The following is a 14,749-nucleotide window of genomic DNA, read 5'->3' as shown; positions in this document are numbered from 1 at the left end:
AAACTACAAAATCCATATTTTGCTAACAAACATTTACAAAATAAAGAATTACAGAGGAAACAATGGCTCTAATAAATGCCATATATCCTTGAACACTATATGCCTTGAATGCACACATATGGGCCATTCATAAGGTGGTTGTTACAAGGCTCTACAGAACAGGTGAACCCAGGTGCAAATGTAACGCCCTATCATATTACAATAGTTCATTTACATTTATGGGTACTTGTGCCTAATTCGATACTGTCATTTTAAGAGACCGTGATCCTACGTCAGGCTTGCTGGGCGGTACTCTTCTGCATTACATTCTATGCAGCTGGCAGATCACCAGTCGTTACCGTGATCGCAAGCCTGAACATTTTTATTTCTTATATTAGGTAAGCATGTGTAAACCTATCAGCACCACGTGTAACATATTTTGTGTTGAATACGTTAAGTACCCTGAAAAGTAAAAGTGTAAATGTCGTGGTCCATAAATATATTTGCAACGTTGATGTGACTAGCCTATGGTTACTAGCCTTCACCACACTATGTGTAGCTAGCTAGCGTTAGCCACAACATGTGAATGTAATTCTTTGCTATACTGTGGTTTTAATATCTTCTAGAGGTGGATGTATTTCGAAAATGTTTACAAATGTTCACATTAGGTTTGTTTCGTTTTGTTCTGAGTAGAAAATATTGTAGGTGGTAATTTTCTTAATGTATGTATTTTGCAGTAGCAGTTAAACTGGTACTCTTCTGCATTACATTCTATGCGAGCTGGCAGGTCACCAGTCGTTACCCTGATCACAAGCCTGAAAATTTCTATTTCTTATATTAGCGAACTGGTGTTTGGACATGGCCCACAACCTAGCCATTAAGGTTGCGTTCCCCCGCTATTTGACTTTGGGACCAGATGTGGTCAGCAGATTCATCAGTCCTAAATCGTCCATCATGCCACCGGAGAGAACTGAACCTGCTGCACCATTCGAGTTCAAAACAGTAGACCTTTTCGGACCTTACCAAGTAAGAAATGACGTTAATAAAAGAGTGACATTGAAAGTCTGGGGAATTGACTTTTGCTGCATGGCCAGCAGAGCTATCCACACAGATTTAGTAAATACCCTATCAACCGAAGGTTTCCTGATGGCCTGTCAAAGGTTCACAGCAATCAGGGGACATCCAAGAAAGATGTGGTCAGAACCAAGCACCAATTTCATTGGCGCAAAACCAGCCTTTGAGGAGCTGTACAGATTCTGGATGGCCTTAACAAAACAGTCATGGAGGAGGCCATGGCCAAAAATGGAACGGAGTGGATGTGGTAAATCTTTCTGGCCGATTCTTTTTCTTCTTTTTTTAATAATCTTTTTATTTGGAAATGTTAACAAGCGCAAAATACAACAGGCGTGTACTTAGACTATTTCCATTTTTCTTTTAAACAAACACCCCAACCACCCACCCACCTAATCATAGAGTGCACCCGCCTAGAGAAGCAGAAAAAGAAAATAAGATAACAACACATACATAATGTTCAATGTCACTGTGTACATACATATTCACGATTGCAGTCATACATGCCTGCATCAGTCCATGGCAGAAACAATTAAGATGCAATTTAAATACAATATCCACAATATGTATATCCCTAGAATACACAATCCCTGGTAACTGGTATAGAAGAAGAAAAAAATACAGATATAGGAAAGGAAAAATAGATAGATATGTTTAAAAATTTCTATTTGTGAAATGTTATGTAGGCCTACTGTGGTCTATACATATATCTCAGGTCATCAGGCAAAGTTTTTAGTTTGCTTAGATATGTCAAAATCGGACCCCAGATGGAGAAAAAAATTGTCACTGGACCCCCCCTAAGAGTGTACTTAATCGTCTCTAACTGTATGAAATGCATCGGATCACTCAATCACATAGACACTTTAGGTGGGTGTTTTGATTTCCAATGTAATAAAATTCTTCTGTGAGCAAGCAGTGTCGTGAAAGGAATGATGGTTTTATGGCTTTTCCTCATTACAGTGTTCCCCATCTGTGATTCCAAATATAGCTGCTGCTGCTGCATTGGGTTGGAAATCAATATCAAGTGCTCTCGACAGTGATTTAAAAACCATAGCAGGGTTCGACATTAACTATGGCCCGATGGCCCGTGGCCATAAAAAGTTTCTCTGTGGCCATCCCCAGTAGGTGGCCCCCTGTGGCCACCAAGTCAAGGTTAATTAAAAAAAAATACCCACTGCCCTTCGCAAATGCAACGTCACAGTTCCACAAACATCCCGATTCATTCACGTCTTTTAACTCAACATTCTACGAAAACAGCTAACAATAACTTAATTTTACTCGTCGCCAGCTAGCTGCTGACATGTCGGGGCTGCTGAAGCATGGGTTTACTAAGCCTAACGTTACTCAAGCTGCGAACACGATCCCTACAGAAGAACCAGAAACACAACAGGTGGACTATGAACTAACGGAATGGCAACGAAAGTTTAGGAGTGAATGGAAGCAGGAGTTTAAGTGGCTAGAATATGACACGTCTAAGGACGTAATGTACTGCCTGTGTGCCGCCAGTTTCCTCAACAAGCCGAGAAGTCCAGCTCATCTTTCACCGGAAACAACGCCTTCAGGAAACACCACACCACAAGTCATGGAAGAAGTGGACAACACTTAAGGTGCACAGTTGCACACCCTGCAGTTACATCGCCTGAAAATACACCCATGGGGAGACAATACCTCACATGGAGAGTGGATAACGGGAGACAACATGGCATACTATTCTGTACGCAAGGCTCACCGTTTTCGGTTTTCACCGATTTTCACCGAAAAATACCGATTTTTTTTAAAAGGAGCAGATCGGTTTAAACTGATTTTCACACGGATTTTATGTTTCCACGAATCCAAAAGTTGTTCCTTTTCGTGTGAGGTTATGCAACAGCGTCCTCTTGTGGCGAAGTTCGGCATGCTGGATGGCTTTGAAAAATAAAAACCGAAAACGTTGAGCCTTGTCTGTACGCAACGAAACCGCATCCAGTGCTTTGCCCGGGCTTATCGACCTCCATATCCAGAGCGGCGTGGACACGGTGCATGGACATGTAAACGACAACGCCACAGCAAGGTGGGTTGGTTTAATTCTAATCTAGTTAGCTAGCTAGCTGGTTAGGTTTATATGCTGCAAATTAACGTAGTGCTAATTCTACTAAGGAGAGCAGCTACCTAAATTTATTGGACAAATAATGAAATGTAGCTACTCTTCATCAGCAGTCGGCTATTGTTGGCCAGCTCGTGTAGCACATTTCCTGTTTGTTTTGCAGCTAGTTGCTCATAGTTAATGGTGTTAACGTTGTTGTCGGCAACTTTAATGCTGTAGATTCATTCCCCACATCTACAATGACATCTGGGAACCAACACCGGAGAAGCTGTGCCAAGCCCGCTATATTTCGGTTCTTGCGGATTAGAATTCTACTGCTTTTTGTAATGTTTTTTATTGCACTCACTGACGCCAGGACAATGCTGGGAGGGAGGGAGCAAGCAAGCGAGAGAGTATGAGGCAGAGGGATGCGAAAAAGACTGAACTGAGACTGTGAGAGAATAAATGTACAATATGTTTACAAAAACTTGAGTTTTCAATTTAAATAATTATAAAAAAATATTAATTCTTCCCATGTATTTTGACAATTTTGGCTACAGTTAGAAGTATGTGTTATAGGTTTTCTACTACTTTTTGTAATGTTTTTATTGCAGACATGACTGACAGGCACAATGCTGGGAGGGAGGGAGGCAGGAATGGAGGGAGCAAGAGAGAGCGTGTATGAGGCAGAGGCATGGAGGGGTGTGTGAAAAAGAGTGTGAACTAAGAGACAGAGAATATGTATGTATGTTTACAAATGAACTTGAGTTTTCAATTTAAATAAATAGTTATATATTTTCATTTTGTTGATGTCTTTTCGTTTGTTGATGTGTCAGTGTTAAGTTGTGTTAAATTGCCTTTTCTGTGTTTTACATTTGGGCCACCAAAAATGTACTTTGGCCACCAAATTTAGGGGCTTGGTGGCCCATGGGGCCAGTGCTTAAAAATATTAGTGTCTATCCCTGCCATAGACAATTAAGTTGTTAGAGCTGGACATGACCAAAACATATGGGTTAAGTTGGCAGGGGTTTTATGGCACCTGTCACAACTTGCGTCAAAATTAGGGTATATCTTAGCTAGTCTTGCTTTAGAAAAATTGGTACGATGTAGGACTTTGAACTGTATTATACTTAGTCTTGTGCAAGAAGTACTATCATTCACTTTTTGTAAAGCACAGTTCCAGCCGTCCTCATCCATGTCCTCTCCTAGCTCAACTGCCAAGTCTGCCTTAATCTTAGCAAGAGTTATGTTTTTAAGAGATGCTATACAATCATATATCCTTGAAATTAGTCCTTTAGAATTAAATCTCTAGGATCTCTAGCATGCCATCTAAACCTGAGACTGAAGATAAGTTTCGAAAGTTGGGGTCATGGCTCTGAAGGAAGTGTCAGACTTGAAAATATCGAAATAAGCGAGACCGAAGGAGTCAAATTTTGTGCGATAAGTCATCAAAGCTTGTAAATACACTGTTTATGTACATATCTTTAAATTTAGAAACACATTGTCTTTGCCAAAAAGAGAACGCAGAGTCTGATGTAGCAGGGGGAGAAATGTGATTATTGCATATAGGACTCATGCCAAGACAATATTTTAACCCATAGTTTTGTCTCAATTGAAACCATATCTTGAGGGTATTGATGACGACTGGGTTGTTAGTAAAGTGTGTAATAGAAAGGGGAGAGCTGGAAGTGACCAGGGCTGTGAGAGATTATGATATACAAGATGTAGCTCCAAAGTCACACCAGTCTGTATCTGGAGAGTGAAGCCAATACATTTGTTTTTAACATTTGCATCCAAATAGTAATAGCAAAGATTTGGAAGAGCTAAGCCACCCTGTAATTTAGGCCTTTGCAGTAATTCTATACGTACTCTAGGGATCTTATTGCTCCTTATGAATGAAATGAAAGTCTTATCAATGGATTTAAAAAAGGATTTAGGAAGATAAAGTGGGATACATTGAAAAAAATAAAGGAATTTGGGGAGTACATTCATTTTAATACCATTCACTTTTCCCGCTAAGGACAGGTGAAGTGACTTCCACTTTTTCAGGTCTAGTTTGACTTTCTCAAATAAAGGAGAAAATTTTCCCGATAAAGACTTTGCATATCTCTCGTGATATTAATGCCCAAATATTTAAAGCCATTCCTAGACATTTGGAATGGTAAGGTATTATCCTGTATTTGAAGAGCCAAGTCATTAGGGTAACATTCACTTTTGCCAAAGTTTACTTTGTACCCAGAGAAGGTACCAAAGCTCTTCAAAGCATGGATAATGTGGGGTGTGCTTAGAACTGGATCTGAAACCTATAATAATAAATCATCAGCATATAAAGACAACCTATGCTCTATTCCTCCTCTATGAATTCCACTTATAGATGGTAACGATTTAGTGTAACGGATAAGGGCTCTATAGCTAAAGCAAATAATAATGAACTGAGTGGGCAGCCCTAACAGGTCACTCTTGACAGCTGGAAGTATTGTGATTGTTTACCATTTGTAACAGCTGAGGCTTTGGGTGAGGTATACAAAAGCTTAATCCATGAAATAAAATTAGGACCATACCCTTTTTTTTTAAACAAGTAAACAAAAATTCCCATTCGACCCTGTCAAAAGCTTTATCTGCGTCCAGTGAGATGACCATCTCTGGTACCTCACTGGACGCAGGAGAGTGAATAATATTCAAAAGCCGATGGATATTTGTAAATGAATGTCGTCCCAGAATGAAGCCAGTTTGGTCAACAGATATCACTTCATGCATTGTGGTTTCTAGGCATAGGGCAAGAGCTTTGGCTAGGATCTTCACATCACAGTTTAGGAGAGAGAGATGCGCCTATATGAACAACATTCTGTGTTGTCTTCACCTGGCTTAAGCAGGCGGGTAATTGATGCTTCGGTCAGTGTTTGTGGCAGCGACCCACAATACAGAGAATCATTAAACATATCGAGTAAAAGGTCCGCGGAGGTGTAGCGGTCTAAGCATCGGCTTTGTGTCGATGCAGTTTCCCACTGTGGACCGGGGTTCGAGCCTCGGTCTCGTCAGATCTGACTATGGCCGGATTCGACGAAGCAGCAATAATTGGCAACGCTGTCTGCGGGAGGGGGGTGGAGTCGGTTTGTGTTCGCCACATGAATGTGTGTCGAAAAAAGCAGTGGTTCGGCCTGGATTCGCCTTGTCACGAAAGTGGTGAGGCATCTCCTTCGAGACTGCCGGCAAGAGAGATGCAGTTGGCGAACACATACGAGGGTGGGTGTTTGAACTAAAATAGGGAGCGATTGGCCACTAAATTGGGGGAAAAAAGGAAAAAATCAGAAATAAATAAAAAAAAACATATCGAGTAAAATTATAGACAATTTGTTAAAAAATGTTTTAAATAACTCTACTGGGTACCCATCCAGGCCATGCGTTTTACCACGTTGCATCGCCATTATTGCATTAATGATTTCTGTCTGTTGTAGTGGGAGTTCAGTCTCAGTCTCATGAATTACGTTGATAGAAGGAGCCTGGAGATTATAAAAATAAAAAAAATAAAAAATCCACATCAATACTGTCACTTGTTGCTTCTGACGTATACAGGTATGAGTAAAATGAGGCGAATGTTTAATTAATTTCTCCTGGGTCAATAGTTAACTCCCAATTTGGTTTCCTCATTTGTGGGATCTGTCGAGCAACCGCTTGGCACTTAAACTGGTGTGCTAAGAGACGACCAGCCTTCTAACCATGCTCATAGACATATCCACGTGATATCAGAAAGAGTCGTTCTGTCTTTCTAGTTGATAACAAGTTGTATTGGGTTTGGAGGTCGAGCTTCCTTTTAAAGAGCTCAGGGGAAGGGGAGGTAGAGTACAGAGCGTCCAGTGTATCTAGATTTAACGAGCTGGTCCTGTTCAAGTCTTCGCATCTTATTGAATCTAGCTGAATCTCGCCCCTGATTACAGCTTTCAATGTTTCCCCAAGCAACGATGGGGAAATATTATCTTTTTTATTGAATTCGATAAAGTCGTCAATTTTTTTTTAGATGTCAATACACAAAATTCTTTATCAGCCAATAAGTTTTGTCTAATTTCCAAGGAGAGCGTTCCAAATTGTTAAGAGGAAATGTGATATCTAGTAACACAGGGGCATGATCTGATTCAATTATAGTCAAATATTCAGTTTTAGTGACATAGGGGAGAAGCGTTCTATCAATGAAGAAATAGTCTATTCTACTATATGACTAATGAACTGGGGAAGGATTGATTTTGTGGAAATAAGGACACCCCCTATCTGGTCCATAAAGAGTGATAGTAATTTGGCCATTTTTGAAGGGGTTGTGGATTTACAATTAGAACGGTCTAATACTGGATTAATTACACAGTTCAGATCGCCATCAAAGATCAATTGTTGTGAGTTCAAATTTGGAATTAATGAAGTGACTTTTTCTATAAATTTATCATCATCCCAATTTGGGGCATAAACATTAACCAAAACAACAGGTTTGTGGAAAGGAGCCCAGACAGCATAACATAGCGTCCCTGTGGATCTGAAATAACAGCAGATGCATTGAACTGCATTTTTTCATGTATCAATATAGTTCTGGAATTTAAATTCGAGTGAAACACATGGCCCACCCAACCTTTTCTTAGTCTGACTTGATCTTTAACCAACAGGTGAGTTTCTTGAAGACACGCAAGTTCACAATTTAAATATTTAAGGTGATTGAATATTCTAGCTCTTTTTACGGGCCCGTTTAAACCTTTTCCATTTCAGCTGAGGAATCGTACACCAGTCTTACTAGTTCTATTTTCCATATTTAGCCAGGAATGGTAGAGTAACAGTGATGACAGTGACAAGATAAATAAGTGATTATAATAGAATGCACAGCCTCATGAATAACCTTTTTAGGGAGAAAAAAAGAGAATACACATTGTAAAAAACTAGGGGTGCCCATTCCCATAACCCTGTCGCACATCCCAACCATGAACGAAACTAAAACTGAGCCTATACTTGTTCCTCTCTCTGAGGCAAGCTGCAGGCTACATAGCCCTATTCCCAAGACCTTCTGGTATTACAACCTGACTCTTTCAGCGAAGAAGGCTCCCAGAATTTAGATATTAAGCGCTTATCATACTCAAGGAAAAAATTAAAATGAAAAATAGAACAGAATAACATCTGTAGGCCAGGTGAACAATCAATATACACTCACCGGCCACTTTATTAGGCACACCTGTCCAACTGCTCGTTAACGCAAATTTCTAATCAGCCAATCACATGGCAGCAACTCAATGCATTTAGGCATGTAGACATGGTCAAGACGATCTGCTGCAGTTCAAACCGAGCATCAGAATGGGGAAGAAAGGTGATTTAAGTGACTTTGAACGTGGCATGGTTGTTGGTGCCAGACGGGCTGGTCTGAGTAGTTCAGAAACTGCTGATCTACTGGGATTTTCACGCACAACCATCGCTAGGGTTTACAGAGAATGGTCCGAAAAAGAGAAAATATCCAGTGAGCGGCAGTTCTATGGGCGAAAATGCCTTGTTGATGCCAGAGGTCAGGGGAGAATGGCCAGACTGGTTCGAGCTGATAGAAAGGCAACAGTAACTCAAATAACCACTCATTACAACCGAGGTATGCAGAAGAGCATCTCTGAATGCACAACACGTCGAACCTTGAGGCAGATGGGCTACAGCAGCAGAAGACCACACCGGGTGCCACTCCTGTCAGCTAAGAACAGGAAACTGAGGCTACAATTCGCACAGGCTCACCAAAATTGGACAATAGAAGATTGGAAAAACGTTGCCTGGTCTGATGAGTCTCGATTTCTGCTGCGACATTCGGATGGTAGGGTCAGAATTTGGCGTCAACAACATGAAAGCATGGATCCATCCTGCCTTGTATCAACGGTTCAGGCTGGTGGTGGTGGTGTAATGGTGTGGGGGATATTTTCTTGGCACACTTTGGGCCTCTTAGTACCAATTGAGCATTGTGTCAATGCCACAGCCTACCTGAGTGTTGTTGCTGACCATGTCCATCCCTTTATGACCACAGTGTTCCCATCTTCTGATGGCTACTTCCAGCAGGATAACGCGCCATGTCATAAAGCTTGAATCATCTCAGACTGGTTTCTTGAACATGACAATGAGTTCACTGTACTCAAATGGCCTCCACAGTCACCAGATCTCAATCCAATAGAGCACCTTTGGGTTGTGGTGGACCGGGAGATTCGCATCATGGATGTGCAGCCGACAAATCTGCAGCAACTGCGTGATGCTATCATGTCAATATGGACCAAACTCTCTGAGGAATGTTTCCAGTACCTTGTTGAATCTATGCCACGAAGGATTAAGGCAGTTCTGAAGGCAAAATGGGGTCCAACCCGGTACTAGCAAGGTGTACCTAATAAAGTGGCCAGTGAGTGTATGTATGAAACCACAGCCTATGATGGCGATACCAAAAACAAATGTAGCGCCCACCCCCTACTCTGCGTCTATAGACGCCGTGAAAGGGAATAAACTAGGAAGGTGGGGCTACAGGTTCGTATACAAATACTATTCTGAATAAGAGTTAACTATACCAAGCAAAATTACGCTTAATGAACTCAACTTATTATTCAGATGAAATAACTGGACCAGACAACCTCCTTATATAAACAGGTCATGTGTTGAATTTAGGAATGTGAATAAAGTAAAGTTGTGACAGCAGCAATGCAAAAAAGGCGCACAGTTCTCAATTATGTCAAATGCCCCAAAAAAGAAAATGCAAATAAAGAATGTGACTCCAGTCAATAGTTGCACAACCAATACCTTTGTGCATCCCAAGTATACCAGTGCTTTTGAGACGGGAAAATTATATATATATATATATATATATGTGTGTGTGTGTTACGGGTAATGTGAAAAAACGGTTAATGTGCAAACTACCCGGTTAATGTGCAGATTACCCGCCAGAACGGGTTATCTGCACATTAACCGGGTAGTCTGCTACTAGTAGCATATTAGCCAGGTGAGGGAGGGGCTCGGGCACATTTTTTATCTTTTTTGATGGTTGTGTAAAAGTGCATGTGAAAGGTATGGCCTGTTCATTCATGTGTCTTGCCTGATTGGCAGACAGGAATGGCATGTGGACATATGTTGTCGCTGCTTCTGCTCCTACATACTGGGTTTATAAAACGGATTTCGTTCTGTTTTCATATCATCTAGTTTTAGTATTTTTCCCCGCCAGTACCCCTCTTCCATAAAGTGTTATTTACCAGTCTGTCCACGGAGTGATTGCCATTTCGGATTGGTTGAATGACGCATGTTTCCAGTGAGAGTAGGCTATAGCTGTTAGGGTTTGCACCCGACCCCAAGAGCACAAACACAGAAGGCACAATATAGCGGGACCAACAGGCTAATTTATTGAAGAGAAAACTCAGGAAGTCCACTCTCACCAGGAAACGCGAAGTCCACCTTTAAGCCGGGAACCGTGGAGTCGCCCTTTAATCCGGGAACAGTGGAGTCGGCCCTTAATCCAGGCAGGAGGGGGGGGGGGGGGTAAACAGGAGGATACCAAAGGAGAACGGAAAATCACAGCCACGCTGGAGTGAAGAAATCCTCTTCGTAAACGGAAAGCAGCGCACAGGGGAAGGGGAGCAACGAGGAAGGTCCAACAGAGAAATCTCCAGGGAAGATCCAGGTAAGTAAACCAACTTCGATGAGCAGGACAAGCACAAGTACTCTCCCAGGGAACGGCACGAACTGGCAACAAGCTGAGAGTGACACAGCCAGATATAGGGAGGTGATTGCCAACAGGTGAGTGGAGGGGTAACGAGGAAACAGGCATCAGGTGGAGTTGGCAGAGCTCCGGGTACGCTTACACTGCAGAGCGGGTGTGGAGCGGGGAGACGTTGAGCCTTGGCCAAGGTTACACTGCAGAGCGGGTGTGGAGCGGCGAGACGTAACAATAGCAGCCTGATGGGACAGAAACTTCCCCCAGGCAAATGGAGCTGCCGAAAGGGCCGTCGGGACGGCCAAAAGAATTTTGCGGCAGCCTGACCCTCACCTAGCGCTGATGTACTACCGCGCCACACCAATTGCTGCCACAGGTGCGAGCCCCGCGCAGCTCATGACCGGCCGCCAGATCCGGACCAACATGCCTGTGTTGGAGAGGAAACTCCAGCCACAGCTCTTCGACCACAAGGAGGTGGAGAAGAATGACAGAAGGGCAAAGGAGGCTTATAAGTTTTTCTTCGACAGGAGACACTCTGCACGTGCCCTAACTGAACTGCACTCAGGTGAGAGGGTACGAGTCAAACTAGACGGGCAAAAGGGGTGGAACATGCCCGCAGTCGTGGTGAATCCCTCAGGGGAACCACGCTCCTACACGGTGCGTACGGAAGACGGGGCTGTCTTCAGACGGAACCGCAGGCACCTGCAATCCGTGCCTACCCCTGCAACTGTTGCAACCCAACCAGCCAGAGACAGCAATGACTTGCAGCAGGAACAACTCAGCCCGCCGGTCGCCACCTCATCGGGCACTCCCACGGAGCCGGACGTGCCAGCAAGGCCCTCTGGATTCACCATCACCTCCAGTGGCAGAGTTGTAAAACCCCCAAAGCGGTATGGTGTTTAGATACTGAGTGAACAATGGGGCAGAATAATCCCCACACTCAGTCGAAGGGCTGGGCAGTCTACCCCACCCCTTCAGGTTAATTTTTGAATTTTGAAGTGCATGTCTTAATTGTTAGCTGGTTATGCTGTTAATTAGCAAATTGCTAATATGGTATTGCTGTTGCTATGTTTTATAATCTAGCAATGTTATTGTTTCCATTGGAACATACATGTTCTTTAAAAGGAGGGAGATGTGATGAGAACTACAGTGCCCAGCATGCTGTGTACGTAAGAGGAGGGGCACGTAACCATATGTTTTAGCGCGGTTCTGTACTGGGGCACTCTGGGGATTGTACGGGCGGGGACTGGAAGCAGATGGCTGAATAAAGCACGTTATTAATCGCGACTCCCTTGCCTGTCGTTTATGCACATGACAGTACTGCTGAATACTATGGCTCAGTCCCACGAGCTCCAGGCTCACCGAAACAAGGCAGAGTATAAACGATACAGATAAGCTAACTTGCTAACATGTTTGACTAGCAAGAGAACACCGGGGTCGAACAGAAAATAAAACACGTCTTTCAAACGTGCTATAAAACCGAGTCGACTCCTATATGTTGTCAGTAACAGACCGTATTTAGAATGACAACTGCCGTCATTTAAGTAAAGGTTAGATTAGCCTAACTACCCAAGCTAATCGGAAGCAATCTGCTAACGTAAACTGATTGGGTTAGCAAACGAAACTAACAGCGAAAATTTACGTACACAACCTCAAACTTCTGAATATAATCTGACTCAACATACCTTGCAATGTACACGTTTAATCAACGTATAAGAGTCGACTGTAAAAGTATACAATTAAAGCGAATACAGGATAATGTTGAGGAGACTGTAGAACGCCACTTGACTTGAGACCTTCACTCACGAACTCTCTAGAACTTCTTCTTCTTCTTCCCTGAAGTCTTCTCTACTCCCGCCCCCCATCCAATCACAATAAAGATTTGCCCTTATTGACATTTAACATTAACTGATAAAACACTCATATGTCATACAAGATAGGTTGTACACTCGCTATGCCGCGTGTGCGCCCATGTACAGTCCAATAAAACTTGTTTCGTTTTATTCTTTTTCTTCTTTTTTAGGGCAGACGGGACGTGAACCTCAGACATTAGCAAGTCCCTAATGACACAGTAAAACTACATGCATTTAACAACTGTACTAAACCCAGCCTTTTCTCACCCGGGCTACACCGTCCCCCTTCTAGACTTTTGATGTCCCCATCAAACAAATTATTGTACTCTTGGTCGGGGCAACAAAAAAAGAAAGAAAAAAATCGGGGAAAAAAATCCCCAAAAGACAAAAGGGTAGGCAACGTCTCTATAATGAGAACGCTGAACACAAATGAGTTGACGTAGTCCAGCAATAATAGGCTACAGCGAGAGTGACCATACCTTCAGTCCCAGGGCTGTTGAGAGGGTGCGTTCAAACGGTAAACATAGCCCTACCCATTTTCAAATCAGTCCAGGTAATCAACAGTCTCCAACTAGTGTAGCTCAAAACAGCCGGTATGCTAGCCTACTTTTTAAGCTATCTTCTGATTGTTAAACTTCTGAGCTTCATCAAGGGAGTCAAATGTGTACGAGTCGTCTCCATACATCACGCGCAGCCGGGCCGGGTACAGTAGGTGGACCTGCACGTTCTTTTGGTACAGAGCTTGTTTGATGCCGTTAAATGCGGCCCGCTTTTTAGCGAGTGCCGCGCTGAGGTCTTGACCCTTATAACTGCTCCTTGGTACATCAGCTCGTGGTTCCTGGTCCAGCGCAGTGCAGCTTCCTTCTGCTGGAATCTGAAAAAGCAAACCAGGAACGCGCGCGGGGGGGGGGGGGGGGTGTTCCTCGGCCGGATTTGAAGGTCGGGGTCCGATGTGCTCTCTCCACCTCAGGCGGTGCAGAAAAGACATCAGGAACCATCATTTGCATCAGCATCTCCGACATGAACTTGACCGGATCTTTACCGTCCTCACTGCCTTCAGGAATGTTCATTACACGGATATTGGCCCTACGCGATCGGTTCTCGCGGTCGTCGATCCGGTCCTGCAGAGACAGGTTTTGGGTTCGGAGCGTTTTGATGGTGGACTCGGCTGCAGTTAAACGTTAAACATTTTTCCATTGCCTACCAACACGGGGATTGCCGATTCGAATCCCCGTGTTACCTCCGGCTTGGTCGGGCGTCCCTACAGACACAATTGGCCGCGTCTGTGGGTGGGAAGCTGGATGTGGGTATGTGTCCTGGTCGCTGCACTAGCGCCTCCTCTGGTCGGTCAGGGCGCCTGTTCGGGGGGGACAGGGAACTGAGGGGAATAGCGTGATCCTCCCACACGCTACGTCCCCCTGGTGAAACTCGTCACTGCCAGGTGAAAAGAAGCGGCTGGCGACTCCACATGTATCGGAGGAAGCGTGTGGTAGGTCTGCAGCCCTCCCTGGATCGGCATATGCACGGTTAGCATATGCATGGTTAGCTCTAGCTGGAGTTTTGTCGACGCTGCTTGTTGGTTTGACAAGTTCACAGTGGCTCATTTCGTAACATATCCCTTAAGTAAGTCTTACTGGGCCGTATTTGTCAAAGTCTCAAAGGAAAAGTTAGGTAAAACAAGTTTTGTCAAAAAGTAGACTGGGAGCCCTCAGTCGTGCGTCTTCGATCTACATCGCAGACTTCCGGCCGATTCTCCACACAGAAACGGTGCTGCAGAAGCTGCTGTCCACGTTATAAAACGGTACTCCAGAGTCTTGGAAATGAGTCTGTGCGTAGTTACAGCGAGTTTCAGAAAACTCTTCATATAGCAACCAACTTTGCAAATGAGCGCCCAATTGACGCCAGGGTACAGTGCCGGGAAGACTGTATTCAATATATCACACCAAATTCTCTCCTACTCAGTCGAGTATCTCAAAGCGGGGGATTTCAAAACCTTTGACTTTTCCAGCTACCCTTACAAAACACTCCAAGCAATGCAGTCAGAGGTGACCAAGTTCTGGAGGCACTGGAGCCAGCTCGCTGGTCACAGAACCGACCGTA

The 14,749-nt window shown here is 43.7% G+C and overlaps 1 protein-coding gene across 1 annotated transcript in view; it reads right to left on the bottom strand.

The window, feature by feature from the left end:
* The window catches only part of ryr2a (ryanodine receptor 2a (cardiac)), a 1,161,183-nt gene that overhangs the window by 464,600 nt on the left and 681,834 nt on the right, over positions 1–14,749 (bottom strand). The window lies entirely within an intron of this gene.

The sequence above is a fragment of the Lampris incognitus genome, chromosome 17, assembly GCF_029633865.1.
Source record: "Lampris incognitus isolate fLamInc1 chromosome 17, fLamInc1.hap2, whole genome shotgun sequence".
NCBI lineage: Eukaryota > Metazoa > Chordata > Actinopteri > Lampriformes > Lampridae > Lampris > Lampris incognitus.
The sequence above is the reverse complement of the archived record's forward strand: the minus strand, read 5'-3'. Positions and strand labels throughout refer to the sequence as shown.